General features: G+C 37.0%; 1 pseudogene; it reads right to left on the reverse strand.

The window, feature by feature from the left end:
• Positions 1-19,219: 19,219 nt before the first annotated feature.
• On the reverse strand, positions 19,220-19,923 carry LOC111895293 (mitogen-activated protein kinase 7-like; annotated as a pseudogene).
• Between the last annotated feature and the right edge of the window lie 4,567 nt (positions 19,924-24,490).

Here is a 24,490-nt window from a genome sequence, read left to right on the forward strand (position 1 = left end):
GCATGATGATTAATAGCATAACACTTATGCTCCCACTAGCTTTGACATGTACTTAGAAATCAGCTGGACTTCTAGAAATTAAAACTTTATTGACTTTCTTACGAAAGTTTAGATTTCTGATATGAGATGCTTTGATAAAACTTTATCAAAATCATACACCTTTCCTAATATAGCACACATGTGTGTCTAAACAGTTTTAGAACTATGAAAATGGATGCCTTAATCATAGTCACAATTGTTTAGACCTTTGTCATTCCTCACAAGTCCATGTTAATATGTCAGTTAACCACACACGCTCCACTAACGACTTTGAAAATGCGAATATCACAATTTCTATCTACTTAAAAATCTACTTAGTGAAAGTGTTTCCTCACCATGATTTTCATGAATCGGAGAGAAACCTTATGACACTTAGATTTTATGGTGTATGTGTTCCTATCTAAGTGAATTTTTGTCAAAACGATAATCACAAGACAAGGTTAGTGACAAATCCAAACTTATATTGACCGAACTTGTTCAATATTAAGTTCTTGCCACCTGGTAGCACAAAGGCCTGCATCATGTGCTAGTGATAAACTACAAGTTTTATTCTTGATTTGATCTTGAAACTCCTTCAGGATCTATTAGACTTCCACTATCCTCTTGACATATAATACTCTCTTGCCAAGAGCCACTCCTTGACAGACAAATATTCAAGAGATAGTGTGGACTCTTTATCAAGACAACCACTTCACACAATTGGCCTTAGTTGGTTTTTGTTTTATCCAAAACATCACAACTTACCAATTTCAAATGTACAAGAGTAGAACACATTTTACTTTTAAATTTGACAAGTGTTATAAACCTTTCTTTAAGATATGTCACTCAAGTTACAATATTGGAGTATGACTCTACGAACTGTTTTAGAACGAAGTATGACTCATCTTCTTGATTTAACCATTTCAACAATTCATGATTCTTCTTCTTAGCCATAGGAATGCACTAAGATGTACTTAGAGGACTAACTGTGATATGGTTTCTTAATCATTAAGATGATCACAAAACATGATACTAATGTACTCTCCCATCTTTTCAGATTTGAGAAACTTTTATCTTTCTGCCTAATTTGATTCTTTTTATTCGTTCTGCCATATATCGAAACTTTTCCAATGTTTCAGAATTATACTTAAACTTGTAAGTATAACCATATTTACTAAACTTTAGTAAACCATGACGAATAGTATTATTGATCTATTGTGGTGGACTTGACCAGTGCACAAGAATGTGTACTCGATCCCTTAGTCCTTCACTTGACTCACATATACATGTGAACAAGGAATTAGTCTTAATTTTCCAAAGCTGAAAGTTCTCATTCATCATACTATACAACTTGCATGATTCCATGTTTCGGTCCAATTGAAAACTTGGGTGATGAGAATCCTTCCTTATTTGGTAAATTTAGACACTACCACAAAAGAAAGAATCAAATTCATATTTCCAATATTGCTAGAAACATACAAACACCAGTTTTCCATAAATGCCATTGCAAGGAGAAATAAAATAAAGTAAAACAGGATTTTATTTATTTATAAACGCAGAAAAAACTTTTTCCTTACAATGCAACTTTAAATGAAAACTATGCTATTACATATTTTCTAGCAATCTATTACTACTCCTAAGTAGTAGCTCAAGAATCCGATCCTTGAACCATGCGATTAAAATCCATCTATACGATCAGATTCAACATACTCTTCCTTTAAGTTTCTTTCCCTTTGCTTGATCCTGCTATACATCAAAATGTATTAAGAATCTCCAAATAGGAGCTTAATTGAGTGAGATAGTGGACTTACTTGAAGCAGAGTCAAACTTTTTGACTAGACCTTCTCTCGGATCTTTCGGGTAGTTAGGGCAGCTTCGCAACCAATGCCCCTTCCTTTGGAAATAGAAACATATGGAACCTTTGTGAATGGTACATGGGACTATCTCAGACTTAGCCTTTCTCTTTACCATTTGGTCAATCGAGTTGACTATGGCCGATCCCTTTCCATTGGGAAGAGAAAGCTTTCTGGATTTCCAATGTCACCATTGTCAATGTCCATGGAAGTTTGGGAAGTTGATCTTCCAATCAAACTTGCTTTACCAGTGCTCCAAATCAATGTTGATTCAGCAGCCCCAAGCAAAAAGATTAGATTATTAAGGGTCATGTCATAGTCTGTTACATAGTAATCCCAAAGGAACTCACTATGTGAGTTAGAGAGTGATTGAAGAATCTACTCAACAACCAACTTCCTCAAGACCTTGACACCCAACTCTCCCGGCTTGTCAATATGTGACTTCATCTCCAAGATGTGAGCACACATAGACTTTGCTTGCCAATAGGGCTTGAGTGACCTTGAACCATTTAAGAACTTTTGGGTTAAGGAGAATAACTGGAGGAGGTGGAAGAAGAGAAGTATGATTTCCATGACCAACTACGAGACATCATCTTCATTAGTAAAGCTTGTTTCAAGAGATTTGGGAAGATCATAGTTGTCTGAACCAGACATCTAAAATGGGAGAAATTCAAGTTAGTTGATTTAAATCCTTAATATAACACCCAACATGAAATATTAAGGCTAGGACCAAACACAAAATTTTATAACTTGGAAGAGGGATGCCGTCTTCCAAGCAATACAATATTTGAAGGTAGGCGAATGACCAATGACCAATTTCCACCATGAAAAATGAAATAATTTATTAGGTTTTAATTGGATTTGAAACTCCTAGATCTTTTGAGATTCATTGAACTTTTCAATGGCATGTTTCAATCTCGATTGTGCCCTCTCAAGTTTTGTGACTGGGATGCCAAGGATCACAAAACAAGGTGTGAATAACCATGCAAATATACTTGGTACCCTTAATAACTTATAATACTATAAAGTATAAGGGTTGAATTTTAACTTTTAAAATTCTAAGGGTTTAACTTGGAATTAAAGTACTCATGAGGGGAAAGTTTACAAATTCCAAAACTTGAGGGCAAGTTCTGAACTATTCAAAACTTTTGGATTTTCAAAACTTATGAGTTTAATTAAGGTTTTAAAGAACTTTAATGAAGAGACTCTTGAACATCCATAACTTGAGGACAAGTTATGGAGTTCATATAACAAAAAGAATCTTCAATTGTGTAACCTATGCATTTTACTGAATCTTTAAAAGAAATGACTTTTGGTAATCCATAACTTGAGGACAAATTATGGACTCCATTAAAATATATTTAAATCAAGAATTAACTAACAACCAATTTGCAAATAATTCCTACGATCTACCAAAACTCATAAGTGTATGAACAATCATATCAACAATTTCAAGAATTACATAAACACACATAAAACTTGAAATTTTGATAACAACCTTGAAATTGGTTAATCATAATCATTGCCACATCAAAAACAGGTTTTATAAGTCCAAAATAGTTTAAGGTAATGATTCTAGACCAATTCCATCCTTAAAACTCGAAGATATGCTGTCTGGGGGTCCAAATCGTCGAGTACATGAACCAACTCGACGAGTTGGATGAATTTAGTCATGGAATCGTCGAGTCCCTTAATGGACTCGACGAGTCAGCTGTCCACACATCATACAAACTTTGATTTTCAGCAATTTGCATCAAGTATAAATGAAAACAAGCCTAGGCTCTGATACCACTGATGGGTTTTGAGCATTCTAACACTCCTATGGTATACATGCAACCCTATGAACCTTGGATCTATGTTTTCTCTGTTATACTTGAAAATATTCAATATTCCAAGGTTTCATTCTAACTAGCATAATATGAAGCAACTATACTACAAGAATCTAGTAGAATGACATAGATTTTAATGGAGCTTGAAGTCTTGAACCTTTAAGATCCTAGTGCCTCAAGTGCTGCACCTCAAATTGTTCACACAACACCATGAACCCCTGGAATAACTAGAGAATAAGGATACTGAGGTTCACTCTCAAAAATTGGTTTGCCCTCTTATGTATACACACTCTAGTGCCTAGCACTTAGCCCCATTTCATGAACCATAAACCTTTTTATATAATGTGGAGGATTAGGGTTACAATCATGAAAACCCTAGTATCCATGACCTTTCATTTCTATAGGATCCATGGGTTAAACACTCCATGGACTATCCATGAAAGCTTAGCCCCACCTAAATGAACTTGGCCCATCATATATATATATATATATATATATATATATATATATATATATATATATATATATATATATATATATATATAAGAGTCCATATTTAATTAGTTCCTTTTGATCACTAAATTAATTCTAAATTAATTCGTGATCAATACTAATTAAATAATATGATTTCATATTAATATATAAGAACTTATAATATATTAATATAAATCATAAGTATCCTTTTTTCTCATTTTGTCTATCCAATTGTTCCGATGCCATGCAACACAAATGGACCATGCCAAATCGGATCAAGTACATACAAATTATAGTTATGGGCTTAGACACTAATCCAACATAGGTTTATCTTCCTGTGCTCTACATCCCTACTTCCTTTTAGTCCCTACAAATCAGAACAAATGTGATAACCACAACCTGTATCAAGGACACAAGAATTAGCATGTGATAAGTTATTAGATAGAATAGTGTGAATACCTGAGAATGTGGGCTTTATCTTCCCATCCTTAATATCCTGCAAGTATTTCAGGCATCTTCGTTTCTAGTGCCCTGTTTCATGACAATGGAAGCACGCTGCTTCCTTTGGATTGGTAGAGGGTTTAGCAGGACCACCTTTGGTTCCACTAGAAGAGGATCCATCATGTGACTTTCCGTTGTGGCTCTTAGAGGGAGCCTTCCTCTTCTTTCCCTTCCGGTGTCCAATTGCCAAGACAGGGGCAGCAATAGCAGGTGTCCTCATAGGTTCACATTCAACTTCAACAAGCGGTCCATAAACCTCTGCATCTTCTGCAAGTAGGCCGTGATGGACTCTCCATCCTTCATTTTGGTTGTAATCATGGAGCCAATGATCTATACATTTCCTGTCGAACACTTTGATGGTACCTTTCCATCAAATCTTAGTGCATCTCGAAGGGCCAGAAGTCCTCATAGGACTTTTGAAGCTCAGCAGTCATGGTAGCAATCATAATGCACGACACCTTTTTCGCGTCCCTCTCATGAACCTTGTATTCCTCGATTTTCTCGGGAGTAGTAGTTTGTTCATCAAACACCTTCATCTCTTTATCGAGGACATATTATTTGTCCTCGTAGAGAAGGGCCATACGATTGTTTCGAATCCAACCGTTAAATTTTTACCCATGAAAGATAGTTCTCCCAATCAAACTCATGAGGGAGAATGAGCTAGAAGGGTTGGAGCCCGAAGCATTGTTTGGGATAGACGTCTGAAAAGGAAAAAAGAACAAGTTAAGATTACATTAAGAATCCTTAATATAACACCCAAATGAAATATTAAGGCTAGGACCCAACACAATATTCTACAATTCGGAAGAGGGATGTCGTAATCCAATTGCAAAATATTTGAAGTGGGTAATGACGATTTACTAATTTCCACCATGAAAAATAAAATTGATTATTAAGTTTAAATGGATTGAAATTCCTAGATTTTTTGAAATTCATTGAACTTTTCAATGGCATGTTTAAATCCCGATTATGCCCTCCAAGTTTGTGACTGGGATACCGAGGATCACAAACAAGGTGTGAGTAACCATGCAAATTGCTTGGTATTCTTGATGTCATGTATCACCTAATTAATGTGCCGGTTAACCACACACGCTTCATTGATCTATGACAAACATCAAGCTACCCTTTGCCACCCTTGTTAGTTCCAAATTAGTGTGCCAATTAACCACACACGCTCCACTAACGACTTGGCGAGGTGCAAATTGCAATTTCATGGAATAGCACAATTTTCACATTTTTCCTAAAGTAACTTAGATTGGGAATTTATAAAAGTTTAGTTACTTTATTATTTCGTTATATTTATTATTAAGAATTTATGTCCAATCCCATTCGGCAAACGACCCTCCACTAGTCAAGGAAGTGGTGGAAGAGAGTGGACACCCATTAAACCACCATTTTATAGGCAATATCCTTATACCCCCTTATAGACCGACTTTGTGAATGAGGCCTACTAACGGTAAGACTGACTTGTGTTACACACACACACACAAATATATATATATATATATATATATATATATATATATATATATATATATATATATGTGTGTGTGTGTATATATAAGTATTAACTTTTAATATTATAATAGTATAAGGGTTGAATTTTAAACTTGTAAAATTCCAAGGTTTGGAATTAAATGTTTCATAGGTGAGACATTACAAATTCCAAAACTTGAGGGCAAGTTTTGTAACTCTTCAAAACTTTTGGTTTCCACAACTTATGAGTTCTAATGTTCATGGTTGAGACTTTTCATATTTCATAACTTTAGGACAAATTATGAAACTCTCTTCAAGAACAATTTAGATCAATTATAACTTATTCAATTATCATTTAATTTGTTATTCATCAAGTTGATCTAATATAACTCATATATCAAGGAAATTCACATCAAATAATACAAATAATCAACTTATTGTCTTAAAATTTCATAATTATCCTTTAATTGGATAAGGATAATCACCACCATATCAGAAAAAACATTTTTAATGATACAAAATAGTTTGTGGTAACGATCTTAATCCAATTATGACAAAAAAACTCAAGAAAACTGCCATCTCATGATCCAACTAATCGAGTCTGGCAATGGACTCATCGAGTTCATCATCTAATTATACCACTCATCGAGTCCAATCATAGAACTCATTGAGTCCAGTAGTCAGAGTCTAGAATTACAATTTTTCTGCTTTGAAAACAATATAACATCATCAATGTAATAGAAAACAATCTTAGGCTTTGATACCAATGTTGGGTTTTGAGCACTATAACAGAACTATGGTGCACATGCAACCCTAGATGCTTTGGATCTATGTTTTATCTAATTATACATGCAATTTCAAATTTCCAAAGCATACATTCTAACTAGCATGCAATTGAAGATATACAACATAAAACCGAGTTAGATGAATACCTCTTGATGTAGCTTGTAGTCCATGTCCTTTAAAAGCTTTAGCACATCAAATATGATGCCTCTAATGTGTCTTAAACACCAAATGAAAGAGGAGGCTTATGATTAGAGGCTAGATAGCACTAAAACCAGTTATAGTTCTTGTCAAGAATGCATAGGGTCGATTTTAAGGGTTAAAGGGATGCTTTTATAGTGTGGGAAAGTCTAGGGTTACATCCATGTAAACCCTAACTCACCATGACCCTTCATATTTCTTAGGCCCTTTGGGTTTAAAACTTCATGGACTATCATATAGGTTTAGCCCAGCCTAATCAACCATGGATCATTTGCTCATACTATAAGTGTTACTGATTTACTTAATCAGTCCCCGTAAATTTAATTAGTCTCTTTTGATCACTAAATTAATTCCAAATCAATTATTGATCAATACTACTTAAATATGGTTTCTCAGTTAATATATTATACGTATAATATATTAATAAATCACAAATAACCTCTTCCTCAAAATTTCATCCTATCAAATTGCTCTAATGAAGGCAACCCAAAGGACCATGCTACTATCAGGTCAAGTACATACCGATTATAGTTATGGGCTTAGATACCTAATCCAATATATGTTCCACGCTTGCTACATTCCACGGGTTGAGCAGGAATGGTTAGCTCAGGAGTTCTTGGAGTTGAGATAGGATGGTGAGATGGTGACGGAGATTGGCCATATGTTCATAGATAGGGTGATGTTTTGCCCGGAGTTGGCTTCTGAGTAGGCTCAGATGACACATTATCTAAGCATGCTCAAGACTAACATCCGTCAGTTTATTACGACCCAATGATGGGATACTTTATTGGAGTTACTGGAGGCTGCTAGGCGGCGGGAGGTTAAGATCGGGTTACAACTGAGAAAGCAGAGGCAGGCCCCGACATAGCCCCAGCCGGCGCCAAAGCAGTCTAATACCGCTGATTCCAGGTCAGGGGTTAGTAGGGCCAAACTTGTGGCAAGTACGGGAAGGGTCACTCGGGGGATGTGTAGATTGAGTAGTGTGTGCCGCAAATGCATCAAGGAGGGGCATTTTGCGAGGGATTATCGCTAGACCACCCCGGTTCAGGATATGAGGATCTTCTACCACTGTCATTAGGTTGGTTACGTGAAGGCCAACTGTCCACAGCTCGTTGCTAGGCCGGCACAGGCTCCAGCGTCGGCTACAGTGAGGATTATAGACGGGAGTCAGGGCAGAGCAGCACCACTAAGGGCTCAGGGACGCGCCTGCTAACTTACAGCAGATGAGCCAGGGCAGCACCAGAAGTGGTTGTTGGTATGTTTCTATCCCTTATCTTACTAATTATATTTGTTTTATGCTTATATGTTTGTACCTGTGATTAGGTATGTTTTTAGTGAACTCCTTACCTGCTTTGGTGTTATTTGACTCGGGGGTGAGTCGGTCATTTATATCTTAGTCATTCAGTAGGGAGTTCGGATTGCCAGTAGGATAATTAGAGTGTCCTTTGTGAGTCTCTATCTCCAACGAACACGAGATTTCTGCTTCTTCCATCTTTCGGGGTTGCGTTTTGGAGATCTTCGGAGAATCTTTCCTGGTAGACTTGATTCCGATTCCCATGGGGGATGTGTGTGTTATTGTGGGAATGGTCTGGCTTATTCACTTCGGCTCCATGATCGATTGCGAGGGTCAGTGAATGGTAGTTTGAACCCCAAGTGGGGGAGAACTGATTTTCTATGGCGAGGGCACCAGATTGCCATCAGGGTTTTGTTCAGCTGCTAGGGCTCGACAGTACATTCAACACGGGTGTGCTAGTTATTTAGCATATGTGGTGGATACGTTGGTCAGGGACCAGATTTTCGTTCCAGGGGTTCAAGTGGTCCGGGAGTTTGCTGACGTGTTTCCGGAGGAGTTACCCGGAGTGCCTCCGGAGAGGCAGGTCGAGTTTAGGATTGACCTAGTGCCAGGTACGGCCCCAATCGCCAATGCGTCATACCAATTGGCACCACCACAGATGCAGGAGTTGTCGTCACAGCTGCAGGAACTGCTGGGCAAGCAGTTCATTCGTCCGAGCAGTTCTCCTTGGGGAGTGTCGATTCTCTTCGTCAGGAAGAAGGATGGTTCACACCGCATGTGGATTGACTACCGGGAGTTGAAAAAGTTGACGGTGAAGAACCGTTATCCACTCCCTAGGATAGATGATATTTTCGATCAGTTGCAGGGAGCATTTTGGTTCTCCAAGATAGACCTATGGTTCAGGTACCATGAGGTCAGCGTTATGGAGGAGGACATGGAGAAGACCGTGTTCCCGAATCGTTATGGACATTACGAGTTTATGGTAATACCATTTGGGCTCACCAACGTGCTGGCGATATTTATAGACCCGATGAATTCGGTCTACAGACCAATGCTCGATCGCTCGGTCATTATGTACTCCATGACCCGAGAGCAACATGAGGAGCATCTTCGAGAGCTATTAGGAGTTCTGAGACGAGAGCGGCAATATACCAAGTTCTCAAAGTGTGAGTTTTGGTTATGAGAGGTTCAGTTCCTTGGAGACCTCGTTAACCACGAGGAGAGTTTGGTCGATCCAGACAAAATCGAGGCGGTTATGCAGTGGGAGGTTTCGAAATCTACCTCGGATATTAGGAGCTTCTTAGGATTGGCAGGGTACTACCGGAGATTCATACATGATTTCTCCAAGATTGTAGTACCCCTCACTCGTCTGACAAGGAAGGGGTTGATTTCCGATGGGGCCCTGAGCAGCAGAGGGCATTTAAGACCCTCAGGCAACGACTTTGCGAGGCTCCAGTCTTGACTCTCCCGGAGGGAGTTGAGGATTTTTTAGTGTTTTGTGATGCATCCATCACAGGACAAGGGGCGGTCCTTATGCAAAGAGGATGGGTGATAGCCTACGCGTCGCGAAAGCTGAAGCCGCACGAGACGAGATACCCTACTTACGATCTGGAGTTGGGAACGGTGGTATTCGCTCTGAAGATTTGGAGAAATTACCTCTATCGGGTCCGTTGTACCATATACACAGACCACTAAGGTTTGAGACACATCATGGATCGGACGAACCTGAACATGAGACAACACAAGTGGCTGGATGTATTCAAGGACTACTACTATGAGATCCTTTACCACCAAGGTAAAGCGAATGTGGTTGCGGACGCTCTGAGCTGCAAGTTAGCTGGATCTTCTACTCCATTGATATGTATGAGCATATCGGTGGATTCTCCACTTGTAAGCTTGATCAGGGAAGCTCAATCTAAGGGTATGTGTCACGAGAATTTGAAGCTTGAGAATATTAGGTGTGAGAGCACCCAGTTTTTGTAGGATAGCCAAGTATTATTGACCCGTTATGGCCGGGTCTGGGTTCCGATGTCTAGTGGGGTCAGAGGGATTGTTCTGGAGGACGCTCACAAGTCTCCCTTCTCTATTCACCCGGGGGCCACCAAGATGTACCGGGATTTGCGTTTGAGCTATTGGTGGCCACGCATTAAGAGAGGGATTGCATGGTTTGTTGAGAGGTGCTTGACGTACTGGATGGTCAAGGTCGAGCATAAGAGGCCACATGGTCAGCCTGCAACCTCCGGAGATTCCCATGTGGAAATGGGAGCAGATCACAATGGATTTTATCACCAAGCTGTCGAGGACGGCAAAGGGCTATGACGCTATTTGGGTCATCGTGGATCGATTGACCAAGAGCCCCCACTTTTTAGCTATACGGGAGAGTTCATCGCCCAAGAAACTGACCGACTTGTATATTCGCAAGATTGTTGCTCGCCATGGGGTGCGATTTTCCATAGTCTTAGACCGCGATGTTCGGTTCACCTCCCGTTTTTGGCAGAAGTTCCACGACAAACTGGGCACGCGGTTGCACTACAGTACAACCTATCATCCGCAAACAGACGACCAGAGTGAGTAGACCATATAAACTCTCCAGCATATGCTGAAAGCCCATGTGATTGACTTCGGTGGGAGCTTGGACTCCAACCTACCCCTTGTAGAGTTCTCTTACAACGAAAACTTTCATTCTAGTATTGCTGCCCCACCATATGAACCCTTGTATGGACAGAGATGTCGCACCCCATTCTGTTGGGGTGAGATCGGTCACAGGGTGATGGGACGGACAATGGTAATCCTGTAGACCGCTCAGATTCGGCAGAAGAGTTATGCTGATAGGCGCCAATCTGATTGGAGTTTTAGGTGGGAGACATGATACTACTGAAGGTCTTACCCTAGAAGGGTGTGATTCGCTTCGGGAAGAGGGGAAATTGGGTCCCCTATACATTGGTCCATTCAGGATTGTTGCCTGGTTTGGCAATGTGGCATATAGACTAGATCTTCAGGAAGAGCTTCATCAGATTCATAGCACTTTCTACTTTTCACAGTTGCGAAAGTGCACATCGGACATGGATACGGTAGTGTTGTAGGATGATATTTAGGTTGACGAGCGCCTGAACTATGTGGAGCAGCCGGTGGCTATTTTTGAGAGGAAGATAAAGGTTCTGCGCAACAAGGAGATACCTCTAGTAAAGGTATAGTGGCGGCATTGGAAGGGATCTGAGTGGACTTTGGATCCAGAGTCTGAGATGCGAGAGCATTACCCGGATCTATTTGCTACATCAGACTTCGAGGACGAAGTCTAGGTCAAGTGGGGGAGAGTTGTAACATCCCGAGATTTTGAAGGTATTTTCGAATCCTATCTTCTATTATTATTTTGTCATTTGTAGTCCCTGGGGTTAGAGGTGTCGACCCATGAGGAGCCTAAGGGCTAAATTTGCAACTTTGAGAACAAGACTAGTACGCTAAGCATACATAAAGTATGTTAAGCATACTAGGCGCACCTTAGTATGCTGGGCGTACTCGTGGCAGATGGAAACCATGTATTGGGAACTTTCTGGACGTCCAAAGTCTTAAGGTTCAAGACTTTATGGTTCTAAGGCATATTTTGTTGATGGATCTGGAGTTTGGACTTAAGTGCTTAAGCCACTAAGCACTTATTAGGGTTTTGGCAAAACCTCATGTATGCCCGGTGTAATTTTTGTATGCCCAACATACTAAGTTAACCACCCTGATGGTGGTCAATGAAAAATAGAAGTACGCCCAGCGTACCAAAAGAGTACGCCCTGCGTATGCCCTCTATTGGGATTTTGACGATTTGGGTTTTGGGATTGGGCTCCTTTTTTAGCCAGTTTGACATGGGCCTTGCTAGGCTTTATGAATAAATGTGTTTTGGGCCATTAATGGTAATAGATATTAAATGAGGTCGATTTGGGAGTTAGGGCTTAATTCGGAAAATTGGACCAATAATGGGCCTTAAGTATATGGACTTCTGGACAGTGGATTTGATAATTAGGCCTTGTTCTAAGTTAGAGAAAAGGAAAAACGGACTATGTGGACCCCTTAGTAAAGATTGATATCCCATGTGTTGACTTAGTAATTGTTATTATTGATAGTTCGGGATTTTCGGTGAGACAGCGATCAGAGACATTTAGTCCACTTCATCACTACTTGTGAGGTGAGTTCTCTTCACTATATCAACAAGGTCTAAGGCACCAATGCCGACCCTTTTCGGATTTGTATCCGGGTTTATTGCATGATATGCTTTATGAATTGTATATTGGTTATATGACGGTTGCTATGTTAGTGATATGTTAGATCGATATCCTGGTTATAGGATTATGCTATGTTAGTGATCTGTTAGATCGATATCCTGGTTATAGGATGGTTCCTATGTCAGTGATCGGTTAGATTGGTATCCTGGTTATAACATGGTTGCCATGTTAGTGATCTATTAGATCTGTATAACTATCTATACATACTAGCCAGTGTATGATATTTATGTGCACATGTTTGTTGGATTGGGGGTTGGGTTGAGGCAGACATGCTTTGTGCTTAGGCTAACATACCTAGGATGAAGGCCCGCGAGGTGGTCCAGACATGCCGATGGCTCGGAGAGCGGTCCAGATAGACTAATGGCCTACGAGGCGGTCCAATTAGGTTGATGGCTCATTATGCATGTTGTTGTTTTTATGATATGGTTACATATGTATGTCATTGGTATTTTGGGGGAACTCACTATGCTTCCGACGTATAGTTGTTGATTTTGTTTCAGGTATTTATGATGATCACGGTAAGGCGAAGGCGTGATCGTACGCCTCCTTATGTTTTATGATTTGATTATAGGAGACTCTTACATTATACTATTTTGAAAACAAGTTTTGTAATATTTATTGGTTTTGAAATGTTTTAAAATTTTAAAATTTGACATGATTTTTATGGATGTTACAACGAAGAAGATGATTGTTATTCCGAACCTAGTGGTCATATCAAATCGAGTCCGACTAAGATGACTATGTTACGTGGTTCAGAGAACCAAGTTCGATGTAACATCCGACTTAAGCCAGAAGATCGAAGTGAAAGATAATCGAAGCAATCGGTACAAGTAGCGCAATCATCGTAAAAGTAAGAAACTAGTAGCTAGAAGTGCTACATACTAGAATGTGATTACATCACATTAGAACATGAAGGAAGGAAACTTCCATTATGGAATTTGACTCTAAAAGACCAAAGTCTAAGCGTTGCATCATATAATGAGAAGTCATTAGAACATGACCCATCGGTCTGTTATGGTAATCAAATGAAAGAACTTATCTTAAGCATGTTAAGAAGAGCGAGAAGGAGTCTCCAATAAGGATTCATTTTGTAACTTGAAGGTTACGATTGCAAGTCCAACATAGAATAAAGAACGGGTGCAAGATTGAGCACCGCCTGCAGTCAAGAAGTCCAAGACTTAGCTACTCATTCGAAGGAACATAAGAAGTTATGGTTATTACCTAGGATGAAGAGAACGTATGGAGTCATTATGCAACCCGTGTTTTGTTAATGATTCTGGTAAGTAATCATCCTAAAGGGGAGATAATTGTAACACCCGTAGATTCGGGTTAGTCAATAATAAGCGATAAAAATGATTTTTTTATTAGCTAGGATAAATAATCTTAACCAAAGTAATAGTTATGGGTCAACAATTGTAACATATTTCACGTAATAAAGAAGAATTGTGTGAATATTATGTGTTTCATGAATATTATAATATAAATAGGAAAAAACAGTTGAATCATCCGTAAATCGTAAAAATAAGTGCGCCAAAACACACACACACACACACACACACACACACACACACATATATATATATATATATATATATATATATATATATATATATATATATATATATATATATATATATATTATTTAGAAAGTAAACATTGTCCCGATCCCGAAAAAATAAATTTCGCCGAAATCCGAATTCATATGAGTTGTATATGATTTTTATAAGATATAAAAGTTAGCCGCACACAACGAATGTATGATGCAAAAAGTTACAAAGAGAATGGTTGACTTTTAGCTAATGTCACCAAAACAAAAACCATAGTACTCCTTAAAATAGAAATTTTGATAAAAAAGAATGCCAAAAACGGAGTGTGTATGAGAGAGTTACGGTTTTAGCAAAATCATTTAATTTTATAAAAATATGGACGAAAAATAAAGTCAAAATTAACCGACGGAGTCTAAACGAAAGTTGTAGATCTCGTCGAGCAACGCGCAGATATAAAGAACGTCAAAACCAATGTTCGTGTGAATGAGTTATATATTATAATAGCATATTTACGTATTTAAAAAAAGAATAAATCATATATAGGTATACATGTATATACATATGTATATATCATTAGAAAGGTATCGACGATGTCATCGTTATAAGACTAGTGTTGAGTACTTCCGACATTAGTTTAGTACAAATATTGTTAAATCTATTTAAAATAGTATTATAAAAGGAGTGCTTAGTCGTTTAAATAACTATAGGCCATTTAAGTAACTTTAGAGGATTGTTTTTGAAAATTCATTTACTATAAATAAAAGGCTCTAGGCTCTTATATTTATTGCACCATTCTCTTGATTCAAGAGTCTTTCTCTTGTTATCTCCCAATCATTTCGGTCCCTCGTGATTCGAATTCTCTTTCTGTAGTTTTAGTATAGTGATGTGAGTGTAGAAGCGCTGCAAGAATCTTTTTAGAAAGATTCAGCGACGAAGTTTTCCCCCTGCAAAGCCCGACTGCTACCTAAAACCCCCTTGTAAGTAAGTTATGTTTACCCTACATTAAGTATAGGTTATGTTTAAATTTATAATCGTTATTATGAACTTATAAACTATATGTATATATATATATATATATATATATATATATATATATATATATATATATATATTATTAAATATAATATGTAAAGTGTTATCATAATATTTTTTAACTACTTGCGGTATGGGGAATTTGGTTTAAAGGGCCGCATAGGATTGTTGGATTTCAGAAGTGTTGTATGCCAAAATGGTAATGCCCTTCAGTGTTTTATGTCTGACCCCTGTCTGTATATAATGGTTGAAAAGCATTGTTTAACATGTATAAAACAAATTTGCTTGTAATTACTCGCAATAAAGATTAGACTAAAATCTAGTGTTAATAATATTGGGTTTCGATGAAGGAAATTATATTATTAAGAAGCGAAGCGCTATCTAAGTTGGAATCGCCGCTTTAACAAGTGAGTGCATAGTTACTTTCATCTTACACATAGATATGAAGTATTTAAAATAAATCAGACGTGCTATGTGTGCATATTATCTATGTTCTTGATGTCTATCCTGGATGAACCAAATATACATGTTTTATTTGATATAAACTATATATGTATTTTATACCCGTAAAAATATTGGGTAAAGATGGGTAGAGGAATGATGAGGGATGAAAGCTACTATCGTTGAACATTGTTCGTTATGGACTTAGTGCCCTGTAGTTGAACATTAGCAGCTGCGCCACAACATGTAGATGTTTTTGAACTACAATGTACTCTAAATATCCTGGCAGCTGCGCCAAAATGATAATATTGGCAGCTGCGCCTATTAGAGAACATCATAATCTTGGCAGTTGCGCCTAAAGGATAAAATCGGCAACTACACCTATTAGAGAAAGTCATAATCCTGGAAGCTGCGCCTAAATGATAATATAGGCAGATGTGCCTAATAGATTACATTAACAACTGTGTTATTGGCAGCGATGGACTCCATGCTTATTCCTTAGGACAACCCTTAGGAATAAATGAGTGAATAATAGATGATTCTTAGGGTAGATCCTTAATAAATAAATGAGATAATAGGGATGGGCAATTAAGTTTATTGTTTGATTATTAAACATAATAATGATATTATTATGGGTTGAAACTCTATGTATTCACTAGGTTTCTCAACCATACCCACTCAGTTTATTTGTATCACAGGTTTCGATACGAAACTACATTACACTGAGAGATTAAAGGAGATGTAGATCACTAGTGTAAATGAATGTAAGGTTTGTTTATTCTTATGTTTCTGTATTGACGATGACCACCCAAAGTCTTAATAAAAAAACAAAATACATTTATTCAGAATTTATCATGTTTTTCTAGGAATAGATTCAGGAATACTATTCTTTAAAAAGGATTCTCTGATTTTCAAATAAGCTTCAATAAAATTGTTTAAATGACTGTGAATTTCGGATGTCACATAGGTATTGCGTATAATCCTTGTAATGATATTTTAACAAAATGGTTCCTATTTACAAGACCAAATGTAATCGGAAGTTGATGCTATACGTAGACAGATATGCTTGAAGGGTTAACTACATTGTACATAGTTGGTTACTTCAAAAATGTAAGACAATATTATATTTTGAAGCAATCAGGATACCTACTCGTACAAAATCATCTAATATTTTGTTGGCGATGGAAAGCTATAGAAACATAATGATTTGTAAGCTTCCTCCCATACCCTATGAAACATGATCACATAATCCTCGATGTGTGAATCATACTCATTTGTTAACTCCTTTGTGATGTGGGGCCGACCATCTTCATGTAAACCGAGACAAGAAGAAATTTTTCGAAAGTCGCAGTTTCCGTCATCTTTTACATTTTATATATATTCGATATATGAATAAAACTTAATTAGAATCCGTGACATGTATATAGGGGAATAATATTTGTGTTGCATGCAGATACTATGTCGGGCTTGGTCATGTTTGTGTGTACTTTTTGATCGAACAAATAGTGACACATATGAAAAACTATTCTTGTAGCGACCTTCACTTGGATGTTTGACATGATTTCTATTCAATATTTTTCCTTCAATGTATGACACCCATGTGTTGATTGATGAACATACGAATCATCAATCATATTTGTAGACGATAAGGCTAGCTCTTTTAGTTTTCTTAGTAAACATAACTTTCTAGGTTTAGATTGTTTCTAAAACATTTTATTAAACATAAGAACTTCTATGTAGTTGATTTCGTTATCTTCAACATTCACCAACGATGACATATCAAGTTTCTTCCAAAAATAAATCATTGCCTCAACTAGTACTGTCTTCTTTCATTTATATAATGTGATTGTTCACATGCACATGGTAAACCATGAATTTTGCACGGTAAACTACCACATTTACATGAAATGAATTCATGGTTTGGTACATCTCTCGAATTGTGCTAATAACATAACAAGATTGTGTAAACAAACCTTTCAAACAATTGTTTGAATAATGGTATGTTTTATACATGCTCTTTTTAACGGACACTTTGATCTCCTTTTATAATATATGTGTAGTGTTGTTTGATTGTTGATAAGATCTCTTTTGGTTTGATATTTAAACGTGTCAATCTGACACCATATTTTATTTTTACTTTTAGAAAGTCGGATTGCTTATGGTTGCCTTTACATATGTGTTACAACTTCATGGTTATGGGTTGGGTTAACCAAACTCAATGTCTAATGGTTATTTGACTTGTAAAATTTTGTCATAAATTCAAATAGACAATTGTTTTTCTTGGTATCAGAGTGTGTATCGGAGATTTTATTGGTATCGTACTTACCACCCCGCTTACATCTAAGTATAAGTTTAGACGTTTAATCATTTTTTGATTGGGATCTTTTAATAGAAATGAAAAGGCCATGAGAGTGTGACAAATTATGCACCCATTCCATCAAGCTTCCATAGAATCGAAGACCCAAAAACATTTTTGTTGACAATCATTTTTCAACTCGACATAATAAAAAAAATAAAGCATAAAAGTTAAAATTCCCCTTATCCATGAAAAATTATGATGTGTGACTACACATCATCTTTAAATGATAATTTATAATGAAAGTGAATGGAAATTTAGAATTTGTGAATGAGGGTTTATAAGAATTATTAAGATTTGATGTATTATTCTAGAAATTATTTAGAGTTGATGTATTATTCTCTGATTTATTAAGAGTTGATGTATTATTCTCTGAACTATTAAGAGCTGTTGTATTATTTTCTAAATTATTAAGAACCGATGTATTACTCCCTGTATAAAATACTATAAAAGTGTATAACTTTAAAAAATCTATAAAGTATATAATTTTTAGAATCATTGTAAATTTATAAAATTTTAAATTGTTATAAATTTATAAATTTTAAGTTGTTATAAATTGGAGAAATGGCAAAAATACCCTACAAAGTTTCTAGGTTGGTCGATTCAGTCCCTAATATTATTTTTTTGGATTTATGAGGGGGCATAAAGTAGGTTACGACCTGCTCTTTTAGTCCCTTTCAACCTCTAATAGCCGGTACACCATGTGACAGTGACCATTTAGACAAAAAAAAACTTATAAAGCCAAGAAATAAGTTCAAGGATCATTCAAACCAAAACTCACAAAATCGACTTCAATTGACACTTTCATCCTCGAAGGGAAATCCAACTCATTAGTGACTATTTTTAGTTGTTATAAAATGGAGAAATGACCAAAAATACCCTACAAAGTTTGTAGGGTTGGTGCTCAATCCTTGAAGTTATTTTCTAGCCTTATGGGGGTATAAAGTAGGTTACGACCTGCTCTTTTAGCCCCTTTCACCCTCTAATAGCCGGTACACCATGTGATAGTAACCATTTAGACCAAAAAAACTCATATTATTCCCTATAAAGCCGAAAAATAAGTTTGGGGACCATTCAAACCAAAACTCACAAAATCGACTTCAATTGACACTTCCACTCTCAATGGGAAAACCAATTCATCAATGACTATTGCTTCCTCCCAGTTCCAATTTCTATGATGGGTGCCGGGATTTGCATCGGGTTAAACAAAACTACCATGTAAAAATGTTGTAGAGCCTTCGTCACCGTTATACTCTTTCTCGAATCAAACACAAGCATCTGTTGCAACAAATCTAAAGCCAAAAGATTCGCCGTTGGGTATAAAGAAGAAAGACAAATCCCTCTTATGAAAAAGCAAAGTTTGTATAAACGTTTGACCTTTTAGATTATCGATGAATCCAATATCTTCTATGTTTTAACCCCAAGGATGTTGATTATCAGTTTCAGATTATTCAAGCACTCTGTTTCGAAAAAGCGGTTTCCGACTAATGACACCTCAATGAATGTCTTGTAGTTGTCGCAACAAATGAGTAGCTCTGATGCTCTCTACTATTGTCTGAAGACGTATTCCGTCTTGAACAATTCAGTACCTTGCCTCACTCTTTCCAACCTAAATTGCATATTTTTTGGTTTGCAGTTTGCGTTCCCAAGGAGATTTTCGGGTTTTAGGTCATGATGGAGCAAATTAGCAGAGTAAAGATACTTTAGACCTTGAAGCAATTGAAAGAATTAATCAACTGATGAACAAGAAGACAATAATTTAATTATGGAAATGAGAATTTAATCATTTATACATGAAACAAGAAGAATTTATAGTGGCCGTTTGATAGAGGTTGTGAAGATTTGATGATATATCAGGAGGAAGCAATACCTACTGGTGAGTTGCTTTTCCCATCAAGGACGGAAGTGTTGATTGAAGTCAATTTCATGAGTTTTTGTTTAAATGACCCCCTAATTTTTTTTTTGCTGTATAGGGGTATAATGTGAGCTTTTTTGGTCTAAATGGTTACTGTCGCATGGTGTACTGACTATTAGAGGTTTTAAGAGACTAAAAGAGTAGGTCGTAACCTAGCTTATACCCCGATAAAGCAAAAAATAACTTTAGGGACTGAATCGACTAAACTTAAAACTTTGTAGGGAATTTGTGTCATTTCCCCTTATAATTTTTTTTATAGAAATGGTTAAAATAAAACTTAAGGGTTAAAAATCAAAATATGGTAAATGGAATAGTTTTTTAGACATGCAAAATCTTTTATAACGCTGGAGGGGTAACTGAATTTTTTGGGGTGGGATAAATGAAGTAATTTTGTGGGGCCTACATAATCTTCAAAAAATAAGGGGGATAAGTGACATATATTTTTATTTTAGGGGTACGATGGGGGTAAGAAAAATACGACCCGTTTATAATATGTATTTTATGTCTACAGTATGACATAGTTCCCTCTTAGGGATCAACATGATATAATGCCAAGTTCTTCTTATACTAAAAAGTTCTAAAAATTACATGAAAAAGTTATACAATCTCCAATTAAATGACTTAGTTTTTGTAACAACCTAATATCCTTAATGGTATAATGTAATGAAATAAACTTAAAGTTTATATGAAATTAGGTTGTTACTATGAGAATGACAATGTACATTAAGTTAATTATGACATGTAAATAAGGAACGAGACACATATGGTTTAAGGGAGTGACATGTTTGGTCAAAGTCGAGAAGTCAACGAAGGTCGACCATAAAATGTGACACATATATTTGAAAGACACGACGTGTCGATATGTCCTAATGTTGGACATCTGCATTAAGGGTGAAACACGTGGCAAGGGCAAAACATTATATGGCATGTAGTGAGATGCATGACAAGCTCTAGTGTATGTGCAAGGGTGCGATGCATCCTTTCTTATGACATGACACATTCTTGTAAGGATCAACCACTATGTAAAGTATTGAAAGGCTCGCTCGGTGATTCTTTTCGAGAAACGAGACCCAGAAGATATATAGACGATTTATAGCTATATAAGGTGAATCTTGATATAGTAAATGAGGGTGTGGATTACACAACGGATTGAGATATCCTCTTACATATTATCTTACATAATTGAATTTACATAAAATAATCATGAAGGGTTGTTAGAACTCGAACTTGGTTTTGGAGTTCATAATATGGTGCTATTATGAACTTAATAGTAAGTCTAATAGGTGAACTCCACGATGGAGTTCTTGGTTTGGTTAATGATGGTTACATATCCTAGTTTATGAGAATGCTGAAAGTGTGAGATTGAGCTAACAACTTAATCAATTAATCCGTTTACCATTCGTATTATCGAGCTTGATTAATTTTATGACAAATAGTTACGAAGTTCAATAAGTGGTCAAGTGAATGATCACCATGGTTAGATATGATAATTATGCTCCTAGTAAACTAAGACAAGTTATATGTAACTTAGTATTTGATTAAATAGGTTTTGAACAAGGAATGAAGAAAATGCACTAGACAGGGAGGATTGTAAGTCAATTGGGAGTTAGTAGCTACTAACTGAAAGGTGTGTCATGTATGTTATGTAATTTGGAATACATGTCAAGTACTTAATGAAATGAGTACTTATTTACTGTACTGATATCTTGTTCCATGGTTGTTAATGATACACAATGTTTATGTAGCTATATTGTTATTATGTGCTAGCATTAGGTGATAATGATAAAATGGAATTAATTTCCCGATGCCTAGGGTCCGCACGGGGACCAGTGAGAACCTGTTGGGATGGTACATCTCATAGCAAAGTAGGGTTCTCCAATCGTATGAATTGTTAGGAAGGGTTTACTTCCGAGCAAGGATGACTTGTTAGGTGTGAGAACCTAGAAAATACGTCATCAACCGTCGTTAATATTTAACGATAAAACACAAAAATTTAGTAAGGACAATCTTGTAACCACCCAATATATTTCAATATATTCAATTTTTTGTTTTTAATTACAACAACCTTTAGGCTCAAAAATAAGTGTATGCAAAGTCGCATCACTTTAAGAGCACGTTATCATTTTTAGATTATATAAGAAACTGTGATCCCAAAAATTTCGCAAAAATTTAACTCAGTATGGGTGAGATATGACTTTTGTAGTAAATAAATATCTACCGTATGTAAGAAATTACAATGATGAAAACTACGAGGAGAATGGTTGATTTTGGAAAAAGTCACCAACATGACAATCGTAAGACTACTCAAAGTAGGATTTATAAGAAGAAGAATGCCAGAAAACATAAGCGAATGAGAGAATTATGATTTTATAAGATCATAACCATAATAAAAACTAGTCGAAAAACAAAAGTTAAAATTAGCCAAAACGACCAAAAGGAAAGTTGTAGAAAATGTTGAGACCTACACTAATATATAAGAGTCATTGAAAATGGAGTTTGTATACAAGATTTACGGAATTTCAAATTCTGATTTTTATAGTCGCGCGTACCCGTGCACAATCTGACACTTGATCCACCTGGATATGGGGTACGGGGTGACATGACACAAGGAGAGGATGACACGTGGCAGCCCACTGTGGCAAACACGTAGTTGCGCGGCGTGCATGCCAAAATGTGCTATAAATAGCAGGCTTCAGCAGTCTCATTTCCACACCACTTAAACAACTCTCTCTCACTGTGTTGATCCACATGCCACTACCCACAAGCGCCTCTCAAAGTTTGGACTTTCAGTTTTCAACCATACATCAATGGTTTTAACATTTGTAGGTGATTTCACGACCCCATTTTCTAAACCTTTCCGAGGGAATACATGGTAAAGTATACATACTACGTAGTTATTCCTAATTATATAAGATTAGTTAGATAAATATGCTCATAACATTAGGATGGTATTATGTCTGGTAGATACTCTGATCAAAGTGTAACATCCCAAGTCCGACTATACCTTGTAACCCTTGGTCTTTTGAGTACTTGTCCATTTTAGTCATTTTTGAGAAAAGGTGGTGAATGAGTACGCGGGCGTACGCGAGTGTACCCTCAGCATACTCATGTACATGCTTTTGACACGGAAGCCAACTAATACGCGGGGCGTACCAGAGGGTACGCTGGGCGTACTAGGCCCAAAGTGAAAACCCTAATTTAGGGTGTCTCCCTATATAAAGGATATGATGGCCTCATTCATGGCCACCATTCTCAGTCAAAAAACCATCTTAAACCCTAAACCTTCGTACTTAGAGCTTGTGAGTGCATTTGAGAGCCTTCGAGTGATTTTGTGTGTTCTTGGAGTAAAGATGAAGCTTTGGAGAAGGAGTGAGATTCCAACCCATTGGATCTGAGCATAGTTTTAGTGGGGACTTAATATAGAGGTATAAAGCTTCAAGATTTCTTACTATTTTGTTTTGTGCATCATAGTAGAGTATTTTAGGGTTTTGTCCCAAAAGTTGTAGACTTTATGAGATATTGAACTCTAGAGACTATGATCAACCCCCTTTGAGTGTATTTAGTGGTGAAGTGTCATAAAAATCCAGTCTTTGACATTGGAATCAGTCCATGCATGAGATATGAGCTTTTTGAGATAAGCGAGTGAATGTTTTGTGTGTTTGTGACCATATCAGCCATGCAAACGCTTAAAGTCACTGACTTTATGGAGTAAGAGTTATTACGGAGTCCAGATCTGTGATATGAGCCAAGGTCTTAACTGATTAAGACCAAACGGGTAGAAATAGTGAAACTGGGACGTACGCTGGGCATAATCCCAGTACACGCAACGTAGGGGTCGAGCATCCCTGATGCCTGCATGGCAACAGAGTATGCCCAGCGTAGAGAGCTGGTACGTGGAGCGTACACTCCGTCGTTGACTTGTTGGTTGACTTTTAGGGTTATGTCAATATATGGACTATTAAGGCCATTGAGGGGTAAAATGGTCTTTTACCCTTCTATAGTTTGTAGAAGGGTTAGTCTAGCTTCTTGAGAGACGTGATTAATTAGGAATAATTGTTATATGTGTTAGGCAGCGGCTAGACCATTGATTTGATTTCGAGATTATCTGATTTCTTGCGAGGTGATTCTTCTCACTATACTTACCATGAGTGGTATCTTGTGTGACAACCGTCAAATTCTAGTCAAGTTAAAGTCAAAAAAAGTCAACAATTCAAACCGGTCAACTCAATTAACCGTTGTATTCTAGGGTTTACGTTATGTACTTACTGTACAACTCACTATTTTAATAAGAAATCATCACTTGGAAGGTTCGTATTTTTAGATTTCTGTAACCCTAATCGGGGTAAGTGAGGTAACAAAATGATAAAACACTATTGCATAACCATCGCGGGTGTATAAGATCCTTAAACATGGCTTAACGGGGTTTACGGACCTTGCATTGTGAAGCCAAACATTCAAAAAGGTCACAAATGAAGCCTCTCCCAATCTCTTTCACTCTATCT

This window comes from Lactuca sativa, chromosome 9 (assembly GCF_002870075.4).
Source record: "Lactuca sativa cultivar Salinas chromosome 9, Lsat_Salinas_v11, whole genome shotgun sequence".
NCBI lineage: Eukaryota > Viridiplantae > Streptophyta > Magnoliopsida > Asterales > Asteraceae > Lactuca > Lactuca sativa.